Source organism: Tiliqua scincoides, chromosome 10 (assembly GCF_035046505.1).
Source record: "Tiliqua scincoides isolate rTilSci1 chromosome 10, rTilSci1.hap2, whole genome shotgun sequence".
Classification (NCBI taxonomy): domain Eukaryota; kingdom Metazoa; phylum Chordata; class Lepidosauria; order Squamata; family Scincidae; genus Tiliqua; species Tiliqua scincoides.
This window is the reverse complement of record NC_089830.1, coordinates 19563415-19575451: the sequence shown is the minus strand read 5'-3', so window position 1 is coordinate 19575451 and position 12037 is coordinate 19563415. Positions and strand designations below refer to the sequence as shown.

At 48.1% G+C, this 12037-nt stretch overlaps 1 protein-coding gene across 1 annotated transcript in view; it reads right to left on the bottom strand.

The window, feature by feature from the left end:
* KMT2B (lysine methyltransferase 2B) overlaps positions 1-9207 on the bottom strand; it is a 57284-nt gene extending 48077 nt beyond the window's left edge. The window contains exon 1 of the mRNA XM_066638416.1: positions 9149-9207. The gene's annotated coding sequence lies outside the window, so the exon portion shown is untranslated. The remainder of the gene's footprint in view (positions 1-9148) is intronic.
* Positions 9208-12037: the final 2830 nt, after the last annotated feature.

Sequence of the window (12037 nt, the reverse complement as noted above, 5' to 3'; positions counted from 1 at the left end):
ACACTGTGCACAGAGGGAAGGCATGCTGTAGCCAACTATTACATTCTGCACGAAGGCCTACATGTGTGCACCATTTTGCCAAATATATTGACACACAAGGGAGGGTCCCATCTGTTGGGAACAGTAAGCTCTTGGGGCCATAGATCTGAAACATACATAGCACATTCTGGATTTGTTCTCCAATATGGAGGCAAGAGTCTTGGGAGCGCAGAACCTCTCTTCTGAAAGGGAAAGTCGACGTTAGAATGGGCCTCAGCAAACAGAGAGCTCTGGAGATATCCACAGCTCTCGCCACCCCCGTTTGAATAACCCTGATGGGTCAAAAAGAACGGTCACTGTAAAGTATTGCTGCCCAATCTCTGGGTAACAGATGTCAGCAAAAGCACATGTACTTGTTTGTCCATTAAAGTACAGACACAATGGCTTCTGGAGGAAAATAAGGAAAGCAAGAGATTCTTAATCTTTGCTGTGCTGTGGATTATAGTTCTGATTCTTTATGGACTGCAGTAGTTTCTTACATTTATAGCTACAATTTTGAACATTGCTCAAACATTTCTGAATTACAACTCAGCCTCTTCTACATTTCAATGCAGCTGCTCCTGATTATGTGTGGGAAAGGAGAAGCGTTACTGACAGGTACTACAGTAGTTATACAAGTTGTTCTTATTTTTGGTGTTACCAAAGTAAGCTATCATTCAGACACAGCAAGCAATCAACCCTAGCAAGGTGCACATAGCTATTGAGCAACACTTCCCCCATTCTGCTCATCTGTGCACCTGGTACAGCTGTACTGGAGTGCAAAAGGAATCAACTTCATTCAGCATTGCAAATTATTTGTTATGCTGGAAAAATATTCTCAGTACTTTCCTCTTTTATTTCTACCATAGAATTGGGATCAAGTAAAAAGACACCATGAACTAGTGCTTTACTTCAGAGCAACAGCCAGGAAGTTAAAACCTTGCTTGACACAGAAAGTGACCTGAGAAAGAACTCTCGGTTGGGCCCTAAAACTCTGAGCATGGCTGAGCTAACACAATGCAGGGCCTGGACTCGCAATCATACCTGTGTTCCGCTACAGGCCCTCACCACAAGGTGAGGCCATTAGTTTTTTTTTCTCTTTTACAGATAAGGAATAGCAGCAATCTATTTTATAAACTGTTTACAAGGATAAGATTGTAAAGCACATTGACTGTTCCATAATAACTACAAAAAAGCCAGTTCTCAATATTCCATCACACTTTGTGCATCCAAGAAGCAGGAACAAGGGTAAGACTGTGTTGTTCAGAGCAGGCTCAGTTCTAAGGCACTTGGGCAAGGGAGAAATTTTGGGGCAATGATATTAGCAAGGATCTTACCTATTTCTCTTATTCAGTGGTAATTAATTCCTATGGGGAATGACGAAGCACTTGTCTTGGGAACAATGCTGCAGTGGGGCAGATCCTGACAGTGGCAGTTTTTGGGTGGGCTCTAGGTCCCCAATGGAGCACTCCCAGGCTTTGCAAAGAGCATACATGTGTCCATCAGATATCCCCACCTGATGGTACTTAGGAACTGGGCAGCAGACAGATGCATGTTCTCCTTCACACTGCCTCCTGTGGCTGCATTTGGTAACCATATTTTAAACAGACAAAACCCTGTGTCCCAAGAAATATAGTATATGTTTGATTACTGTTAATTATTCATAGTATAGTATAAAAACTGTTGGTGTCAAGGGCCATCTTAAAAGAGATATTTCCTCCTATGAGGAAGGAGGATTCCTTCCAGGATGCTCAATAAGAAACATGCATGTATTATCTAAAAACAAGAATGCTTCCCATCCCCCACTTAGAATTGATTTTTCCATATACTGTAAATGTTTGCAGGTTTCCTCTCTCAATCAACTCAAGCCAATGATTATCTGAGCAATCTTTTTTTAAGCAGGTGACCATTAACGTAGTGTACACACCGCCAGTTATGCAGTTAAAATTAGACGCTTCATTGCTTGTGGGACATGCGCTACCATGGTCATGTGACTCGGCAGCCTCAGAATGCACAAGGGCACCACATATTTGAGCACATCGATGCACGAGGTCTCCTTGCCCATGCCCAACTGGCATGCCAGGAAGAAAGCCTCTATCCTGATGCAAAAGCAACACTTCAGAGATTACACAAAAATACTTTCAAAGAAACTATCACCCAAATCTGTGGAATTCTTTGTCACAGGATGTGGTGATGGTCTAGATGCCCTTAAAAGGGGATTGGGTCGATTTATGGAGGAAGAGTCCATCACATGCCTTGATTAGTACATGCAACCTCCTGGTTTTAGAAATAGGTTACCTCAGAATGCCACGCACAAGCAAGTGGCAACAGGATATAGGTCTCCTGTTGTGCTCCCTGAGACATCTGGTGGGCCACTATACCAGAAGCTGGACTAGATGGGTCTTTGGCTTGATCCAGCGGGGCTCTTCTTATGTTAAATGTATACCTGAGCTAGCCCAGATTGCTCAATGCCTGCAAATAAACATTTGGATGAGGTCTAAGGAAGGGCAAGAAAATGAACCTGTGACCCTTAGAGAGGCAAATACAGTTTTTTTAAATCTTCAATTTACTCATGCTTTTTATACTAGAAAATCTGAGATGGAAACGGTGTGACTCATAGAAAAACCGCCTTGTTAGCTGCCTTGGGTGCCCTTTGGGGAGAAAGGCAGAATACAAATCTAATTAATTAATTAATTAATTAATTAATTAATTAATTAATTAACATCTCAAGCCTAAAACTGAAATTTAGAGACACCTTAGCTATCCATTTTAAGGAAAGAGAAGACACAGACAGTAGGAAAAATAGGAGGGAGGAATACAGAGGTAAAGGGGCTCTGTCTAGATCAGTGGTACCCAAACTGTGGGTCCATGGCACACCAGTAGGTTACAACCCAATTCTTATCAGCAAAATTGACAAGGCAGATTAAGCCACATACATCAAGGGTTAAACAACCTGCTACTTGGGGGGAGCACTGCTGCCCAGTCACCATTATAGACACAGAGGCTTGAGCAGCTCGTAAAGTGAAACTTTATTTTAGGTGGGTCCCCATGCTAAAAATTCTGGGAACCGCAGGTCTATGCGTGTCAGCGAGTCACTACTGGTATAGTCTGGCAGATGTTTTCCAAGAGATTCCAGTTCTTTAGCATCTTTCATTTCAGCTTAGTACAGGAAAGAAAAAGGGAGAGTTGATTGAGAATTCCCAGGTGTCTGTTGCCCGTCTCTAATAAGCACAGTAACCAGAGCAAGAACACACACTCCCTATGAGGAAGAATGGAATCTACACTGGTTTCAACTTCACATGGTCAATCACTTCTTCCACTAGTTAGAATGCTGCTGGTATACTGCCTTCCAACAGCGAATGTCACACTACAAGCATCACAGTAATTCTTACTAACACAACATAGGAGGCTGTGACTAAAGATCCCATCCAAATTTTGCTCCATGGATGCCTCAATAGGTGTGTGAATAACCACTTGGCTGGTGACCTGAGGCAGGTAAAAAATTTCCCCCAACGAGACCAGGCAGAATTTCCATTAGATGCATTTACTTCCCCTGTCCTTTTAGCCACTGACATGCCCCAACTGGTCAACAAATGTATGTATGGAGAGCTTGGCCAGCAAAATTTCTGTGGGCTACCACCTTTCAATGCAAGATTTGCAAGACTGCAGAGATACAGGTCCAATTCCAAGTACCTAATTTACTTGCTTTCAAGATTTAGGCTTTCAAAAAATGCTGGTGGGGACTTTGGTAAACACAGAGCAAGCAGAAAGCTTATGGAAAGTGTAATGGCACAGAGACTGAAGTGCTGGGGTGGCATGGGGTGTCACCAGAAAGAGACAGGGAGCTGACACAGCAGCCCAAATTCTCACAGCACCAAAAACCCTGGTCAAAGCTTCCTCAGGCACAGCTAAACCAGTGTGGAATTTTTCTCTGCAGCAAAACAAGCAAGTTGCTAACCTGAGATTGTACAGCCACCCTGTGGATTTGTGACACACATTTAAGTGCAGTTCCACAATTCTTCTTGCATGCACCAGAGAAGAAAATAGGATCACACATTACTAATAGTAAGAAAACATCACAGTGTACAGCAGTATAAGGACTAAATTTACACTGGCACTACACCACTGGTGTCACTAAGTTCTCTAACTGCTGAGAGTGAGAGACAATGGTCTACCAGTGACAGAAACTGAAATTTGCTCCTCAAGAGCTTCTGTGAGCAATAAAAGGAAACATATGTGTATACCAAAGAAAGGGTGGCCAACCTGCAGCATGCCACGTGCCACTTTTATGTAGAGAATCTTGAATGTGCCACTCCTTCTTAATGCCATCTTTAGCATTTACTACCGTAGCTAAATAAAGCGGTGTTCCTCAACCAGTGGTATGGGTACCACCACTGGTACTTGAGGTGGTGTCTGGAGATACTCCAGACCCCCAGATACCTGCCACCCAACAGTGAGACCAGGAACACAACCCAAAAAAATAGTAGTAGGAGGCTCCAAAGATGCTTTTCCATGCTTGAAAAAGCCCTCCCCTCCACTCTGAGCCTCTTACTGGTGTTTGTCATGTTGCATCTAGCCTCCCAGCCCAGAAGTAATGGGCAATTATGTCATCACCAGTTACTTCCCGTGGTATTTGAAATAGGTGGATTATGTGAAGTGGTACGGCAGAGGACAAACATTGAGAAACACTGAAAGAGAGCCTTCAAGTTCAAGTGCTGCCTTCTAATGACAGTCCCTTGCCTCTTCAGCGCTCAAATAATCTGGCCTTCTCAGGTGAGAATGAGCGGCCTGCCAGTTAGTGGAATGCAACTCACTAACATTCATCCTACTGGCTTTCTCTCCTGTCCTTCATTCGTTTCCACCTTTCTCCCCGTTTTCCAAACAGAGCAAATCAAGCAAAGTAGGCATGGCAATCCTGAGTGTGCCCATAACATCATTAGGAACTTGGGGGAGTACTGTGTAAGGAGTAACAAAGAAATCAAGCAAAGTATAAATTGCTACAGAGCTTGCTTTTTAATTATTTAAATGTTTTTCAAAAATATATGGAGACTTTGCGCATGCCACTTAGAAAGTATCCATGCACTATTAACGGCACGCATGCCATGGGTTGGCCAGCCCTGGTGTATACACGTCACTAGTGCTACTATGTTATAATAATATTTGGTTGCTTATAGGGAGAGGAGATCATCTTAACACTCATATACTGCAGGGATTACCTATACTTGCTGGAGAAGCCGGTGATTTTATGCCCAGCTGTAGACACGATGAAGGAATCAGCTCTTCTCTGCACTGCCTGTAAATTAGAGGGTGTTTTAAAAGCAACCTCAGCTGTTATGCCCAGTTTACATCTCCTTAGTCATCAGGAAGCAAACCAGTCCCCTGTACCCCAAACATGGTGGCTGATACCCATTGCCACAGTAGCCCAGTGTGGCTTCCAAACTTCCTTTGCACATCCATTTGTCTGCCAAGCAGCACCTGCATACTGCAGGGGATTCTGGGGTGCATTTTTAAGAACTGGGGTGCACTTTTATGGACACCACTCATGCAAGATGCCTGTTGGGCCTCCCTGCTGCTTTGCTAGATCCAAGTACATCATTGGATATGCTACCCTGGGAACTGGAGTCATGCCCTAGAATGCACTTAACAGCCCCCTTGCTGTGGTCCATCTTACAAAACTAGCATTTGGAAAGCTCTCCTTTAGGAAAACTTCCATGCCATTAGTAATCTTCCATTCAAGGGATGCCTAAATTAAGGCTCCTTGAAACACAGTTTGAAAACCATGTTGCTAAGACGTCCAGAGCCTCTCAGATTCATGAACTTGTCTATACCGACTTAGGGACAACAGCAACCATCTCCATCCAGCCATGAAACCTGGTTTTCGCTTAAATCACAAGAAAATACCCATGTGACCTGACTTCCACCAGGCCCTCATCCCAGGGAGGGGCAAGAGCTCCGTGGGACAGTCCCCACTTTACATGCAGAAGACATGAAGCTCAATTTCTGACATCTCCATTTACGACTAGGAAAGCCCGCTGTTTGAAACCTTAGAAAATGTTGCATCTGACAGTCAATACTAGGCTAGATGGCATCACGGTCTGATTCAGCAGAAGATAGCTTACCATGATGAGGAATGATGTTTCCCCTCCCCAAGTGAAGAGCACACTCTAGAATCAATGGTTCCCAACCAGTGGTCTCTGGGCCACAGATGGTCTCAACCAAAAAACCCTGCCTTCAGTAATTTTAATGAGTACCTCTCAGGATGAGTACATTGTGCAGTACCGCTTAGGATCACCCATGAATGGCCCTCCAGGGTGGGGCAAGGGGGTTGGATGGAGTGCATGATTATTACAATTTTTACCTCAGTGGTCCATGATCTCCTAAAGGTTGGGAACAAGATGCTTTCCCCCTGTTAGGTATATAACCTCCGGCATTGCCCAAACATCTCCCCTACCAGCACCCCAAGTGCATCTTCAAAAGTCAAACATCTCACTCTGGGGAAACCCTGACCAGGGCTTTACACCAATGCTCACACCAATTCTGACCATGCATGTGGCAGTTATAACCACCAAAGGACTGAAATTTAGCAATTGTCACCTGAGGTCAGTACCTGAACCCTTAGCCAGACACACCAGCCTTTCTTGGTGTATGCCTACAAGACAAGGGCCTAGTTCTCCCTGAGGACCAGGGTTTCTGTAGTTATAATTGGACTGCAGGTGGTGGAATTGGTCCCACATACAAATAATACCTTCCATAATGAAGACCACCATGCCAGGAAGAAGGTTAGGCTTCAAACCTTTGTCTCCAACTATCTATTTCTATGCGTGTAAAGATAATCAGTGACATGACCTTCCCTAGCCGTCATGTGAAGCAATACAACTCAAGAGTTAGATTTACACCCAGATGAGATCTTTTCCACACCTTGCAGCTTCCATACCACATCTTAGCACCAGACATACACACACTTGCAAATTTCCTCTCCTAGAGATGTCAGCATGTTTGGATAGTTCCTGACACAGGTGGCCCCATAAGCCCTGCCTGGACAAGAAACAACATAAGGGAATATAAGAATGGATTAAACAGTTCCAGAAAAGACTCCACTGAAATACCAGTGCTTTTCCTGTAAGTACTACTCTGTGTTAGAAACACCCACAGCGCAATGTCACAGCGTCTACTAGTCACAACAGGTAGATGCTAGCAACCTCATCCATGCCCCATCACTTACAACTACAGAGGCAAAGAACAAGGGCTCTTGGAGGACTTGCTGAATTTTTGAGCCAAACTTCTAAAACTAATGTAAGAAGATGGCCAAGCTTTATAGGAAACACAAGCTGAGATCCATTCACAAAAAAACCTGGCTCTCTCTCTCTCTCTCTGACACACAAATTAACTCATAGTTACAGTAAGATCCAACACCACATGTAATAAACAGCTGTGCTTAAATAAAGTCCCAACACAGGAAGGTGAAGCCAGTCAGTCGAGAATGTGTCTCCTACCTTAGTTTCACTCTCAGCTTCTCAGTGTTTGCTGGGACCCGTGCTGCATTGCAGTGCAATGTCAGAAGCTTAACTTTTAACTCTCATTGCAAGCAAGCGGGGATCTGCACAGGATAGTGAAAGATAAGCACACGGTCCAGCCATAACTAGCTCCTTTTCATCTCCAGTCATGGTGCTCCAAGCTATCCCTTTCTAGGGTATTTCTCTTGGGTCCACTGTGCTGCCTGAATGCCCAGTGTCCCCACCAATGAAAACCCAGGCCAGTCCTTTCTGCCAACTCAAGCCTTTCATCCCCAAGTGCAGTAACCCCTCTTCCCTAATGACTAAGAACTATCTATTCCAAAGTAGCTTTCCACCTTCTAGGAGCACTTCGCTCAAATAAGCAGAGGAAGCCATCACATGGCCTTTGCAGGAAGTTCTACAAAGGCCCCCCTGAAGTTAAGCTCTTTCTCCAAAATCTTGACCATTACACAGGCAGGGACACAACACATGACTCAAGGATCAAGGAAGAGACAGCCCAGTGCTGACTAAAGGCTGTCAAAAAGATCAGCTTTCCAGGGCCAAGGCAGGAAACAAAAGCACCATATGTTTGATCACACCACGCCCTCCCCCACCACCTAGCCAGGGACTGAGGGATCCTACCCTTCTCCCCAGCAATATCCACCTTGCAAGGTGTGGGTTTTTGTTTTTTTTAAAGCATCTACAAGGAGGAGAACAGCTGTCCCCAAACACCATGGCAGCTCCCAGACAACCCCTCCTCTGCCGCCACTCCCCCCCCCAGGAGAGCAGCATCTGTTCACCATGGCTACCCTTTCACACCTGGGGAAAAAAAATGAGTACTACTGTAGGTGCAATTCAGAGAGGCTGATGCAGCCGACACAAAAGAACAAGTGGATTTGACAGCCAGCTAGGGAAGGACCATGCCTGCCAACCCCCTTGCACCTTCAGTCTTCAGCTCAGAAACCACTCCACATTGCCCAAGAGAGCTTGCTCCCAGGTGAAGGAGGCATGACTGAAGAGTGCAAGGTGGGGGGGGGAATGTTCCATACTGTGGGGTGGGCCTCTCTCTCTTGGCATCACCATGAGCCACAACGCTAGATCTAACCTATTTCCTCCATCCAGGCAGCAGGTTTGCAGGGCAGGGGTGCCCTCATCACCCCTTAGATGAAGGGAGGCTTCCTCTGCCCCCCACCTCCCAAAAACCCAGATCTGACCTATTTCCTCCAGGCGGGCAGCAAATCCACCCACTGGATGGAAAGAGGCTTTCTCTCTCTCCCCCCCCCCCCACGTCAGATCTGACCTATTTCCTCCAGACAGGGGCATAATGCACAGGGCAGGGGTACCCAGATCCATTGGGTGAGGCAGCAAGGCTTCTCTCCCTGCAAAAACTACACAGCCCCCCCGCACCCGCCCAGAACTGCACACACACAATCCCCCTTGACACACATACACACAGCCCTGACTTCCTAACCCTCACCCCCCAGACAAATGCACACGCAACTCCCTCCCCCCCAAGTGCACACACACAGCCCCCTTGACAGCTGCACGCCCGGCAGCCCGACTTCCTGGTCGCAGAGCCAGCTCCGAGCGCGGGACGGGGCAGGCCAGGCCTGTCAGGCGGCGGCGGCGGCTCTCACCGGCTCGTCGTCGCTGCTGTCGCCCAGCAGGCCGTGCAGGCGGCGCAGGCGGCGGCGGAGGCCCAGCAGGCTGCCCAGGGCGGCGTCGGGGGCGGGGGTGGCGGCCCTCTCGCCCGGCCCGGGGGCGGCCCAGCGCAGCAGCCGCGGCGCCAGCAGCGACACCCGCGCGCGGCTCCCGGCCCCGGCGCCCCGCAGGCGGCAGCCGCCCGGCCGGCCCGGGAAGCGGCCGCGCGGCACCGAGGCCCAGGAGGAGCCCCCGCCGCCTCCCCCGCCCGCCGCTGCCGCCGCAGCCGCCGCCATCTTCAGCACTGAGGCCCGAGGGGGCCGGGCCGCCACAACAACAGTCCCCTCACAGCCGGGCCCGTGCGCGGGGCACTCTGGGAGCGCGAGTCCTCGCCCGCTGCCCCGCGCCGCCGAGAAAGGCGCAGCGCCGCCGCACGGACCCCCGCTCCCGTCGGGCCGCGCTGCACTGCAGCGCCCGCTGCGCACCACGGGAAACGGAGTCCCGCTTCCTGCTGTAAGGAACGGTGAGCCCGTTCACGGGAACTACATCCCCCATGAGGCAGCGCGGCGGCGCCTCGCACCGCAGGCCGCCCTCCGGCATGGTGGAGGCGTCTTGGAACGGTTGTTCCCTCAGGAGCCCGAGTGGGGGAGGGGCTGGGGCTGGTGGGCGTCAGAGGGGAAAGCGCGCCCCCTCGGGCGGGGCCTCGAGGGGAACGGCCGCCCTTGCAGCCCGGAGGGAGGCTTGTGAGAGCAAGCGAGGTAGCACTGGCGCGTTGTGGCGGCGCGAGGCGAAAACTACAACTCGCAGCATGCAACTGCGAGGAGAGTTGAAGTGCATTCTGGGAGATATAGTTCTAGGGTGGGACTATAGGGACTCCTGGACGGCACTTGAAGTGCATTCTGGGGGATGTAGTTGAGGAGGAACGTATTAGCCTACTAGAGAGACCTTGCACAGAGGCCTGAAGCAAGAAGGAGCTGCTGCTGCCTCCTAGGAGATGCACTGTGAAAGCTGGTGGTGTAGAGCACTTTGGGGGGACATGCACTACTGCATTGTAAAGCATGCACTTTTTAGGGGGCATGGAGAAGTCAGCCCCACTCTTTCCCTGCTGCTGGGGCAATGTCTGCACTCACCCCACCTCCCTCCTGCACTTGACAGGTCAGGGACACACAGCCCAATCCTGTCCACACTTTCCTGGGAGTAAGCCCCATTGACTTTAATGAGACTTACTTCTGAGTAGACACACATAGGATTGAGCTGGAAGGCAACATAAACCAGCCTACAAATCCCCTCTGTGTTTAAGTTAATGCAAGTTAAGAACATAAGAGCCCCACTGGATTAGGACAAGGCCCATCTAGTCCAGCTTCCTGTATCTCACAGTGGCCCACCAAATGTCCCAGGGAGCACACAAGACGGACACAACCTGCATCTCGTTGCCCTCCCCTGCATCTGGCAATCAGAGGCAGCTTGCCTCTAAAACCAAGAGCTTGCACATACCTACTATGACTAGTAACCAGTAATGAACTTTTCCTCCAGAAATTTGTCCAATCCCCTCTTAAAGGCATCCAGGCAAGATTCCATCAGTTTGAAAGACCCCCTCCCCTTGCTTTTTATCACTCTTGGCTCTATTTTTTAGGCTGTTCATTGGATTTTAGGAGCCTTTTAATGGTTATGGGGTTTTTTAATTTTACTTTTAAAAAATTAATTTACTGTATTTCTACCCTGCTTTTCTCCCCAAAGGACACAAGGTGGCTTACAACAATTCTCAGAAATACAAGAACAAAGTCACAGGTAAAAAGCACAAGCAATATTAAAACCTCTCTCAATGAAGAGCACGTTAAAAACAGCAGTAAGACCAATTGATACAGTAACAAAAACAGCTGCAGCAATTTTATAATTTTTACAATTTTAATGTATTTGGAAGCCACTTTGAATGCCAGAGGGGGAGATAAAGCAGAGTATAAATTTGTAAATATGTATGTCCCACCAGCCCAAGCACAGTACTGTACTGTCACTGTGATTGCCCTGTAACTGGCCACATTAGTCATAAGCACCTGCTGTTCAATGACTTGGCAACATAGCTTGATAATGTAGTGAGAATGCAAATATATAGAAGCAGCAGTGACAACTTTACTGTCCTACAGAAGCAGCTTAAAGAGGAAGCAGAATACAGGTGCAGCCTATTTATCCACAGATTTTTTATCTGTGGTTTGTCTCAATGCTAATGGGGTGGAGGTACTGAAAGTCACACACTCCTTTGCCCTGTGCTGGCATCTCAGGCATTCCCAGGCAGGGAAATAGCCCTGGAAGAGGTTCCCGTTGCAAGGAACAGTAACATTCCTGGAGCCCCTGAGTCAGCAAATAGGCTGAAGAGGGGAAGGGGGTGGTGGAAAACCTCTGCAGCCAGAACATGTGCAGCAAGGTGGAGCTTGCTTGCGCGCGCGCGCGCACACACACACACACACAGGGGCAGGTGTGGTAGCAACAGAGGGGATTGCTTAAAAAAAAACCAAGGAGTGTTTGCTGAATTCCCCCCCCCCCATGGTGCAGGCAATCACTACACAAGCAAGCCTTCTCAGCAAGCAAAGCTGTGATTTAGCCTACAATCCTCTCCACACTTTCCTGGGAGTAAACCCCATTGATTACAATGGGGCTTACTTCCAAGTAGGAACACATAGGGCTGGACTGTTAAAAGCTCAGCAGGACAGCTGGCAACAGGGAGGGCTGAGTACGGAGCAGAGATAAAGGCTGCCTTAGTTTCCTTCCAGAAGTGTCAGGCTGCAGTGTATTTGTGTAACTCTATGGAATTTAGCACAACTTTTGTTAATCACTCAGAGTCATGGAACAGAACCAATGCAGATGAATAGGCTCCACCTGTACTTTAATCA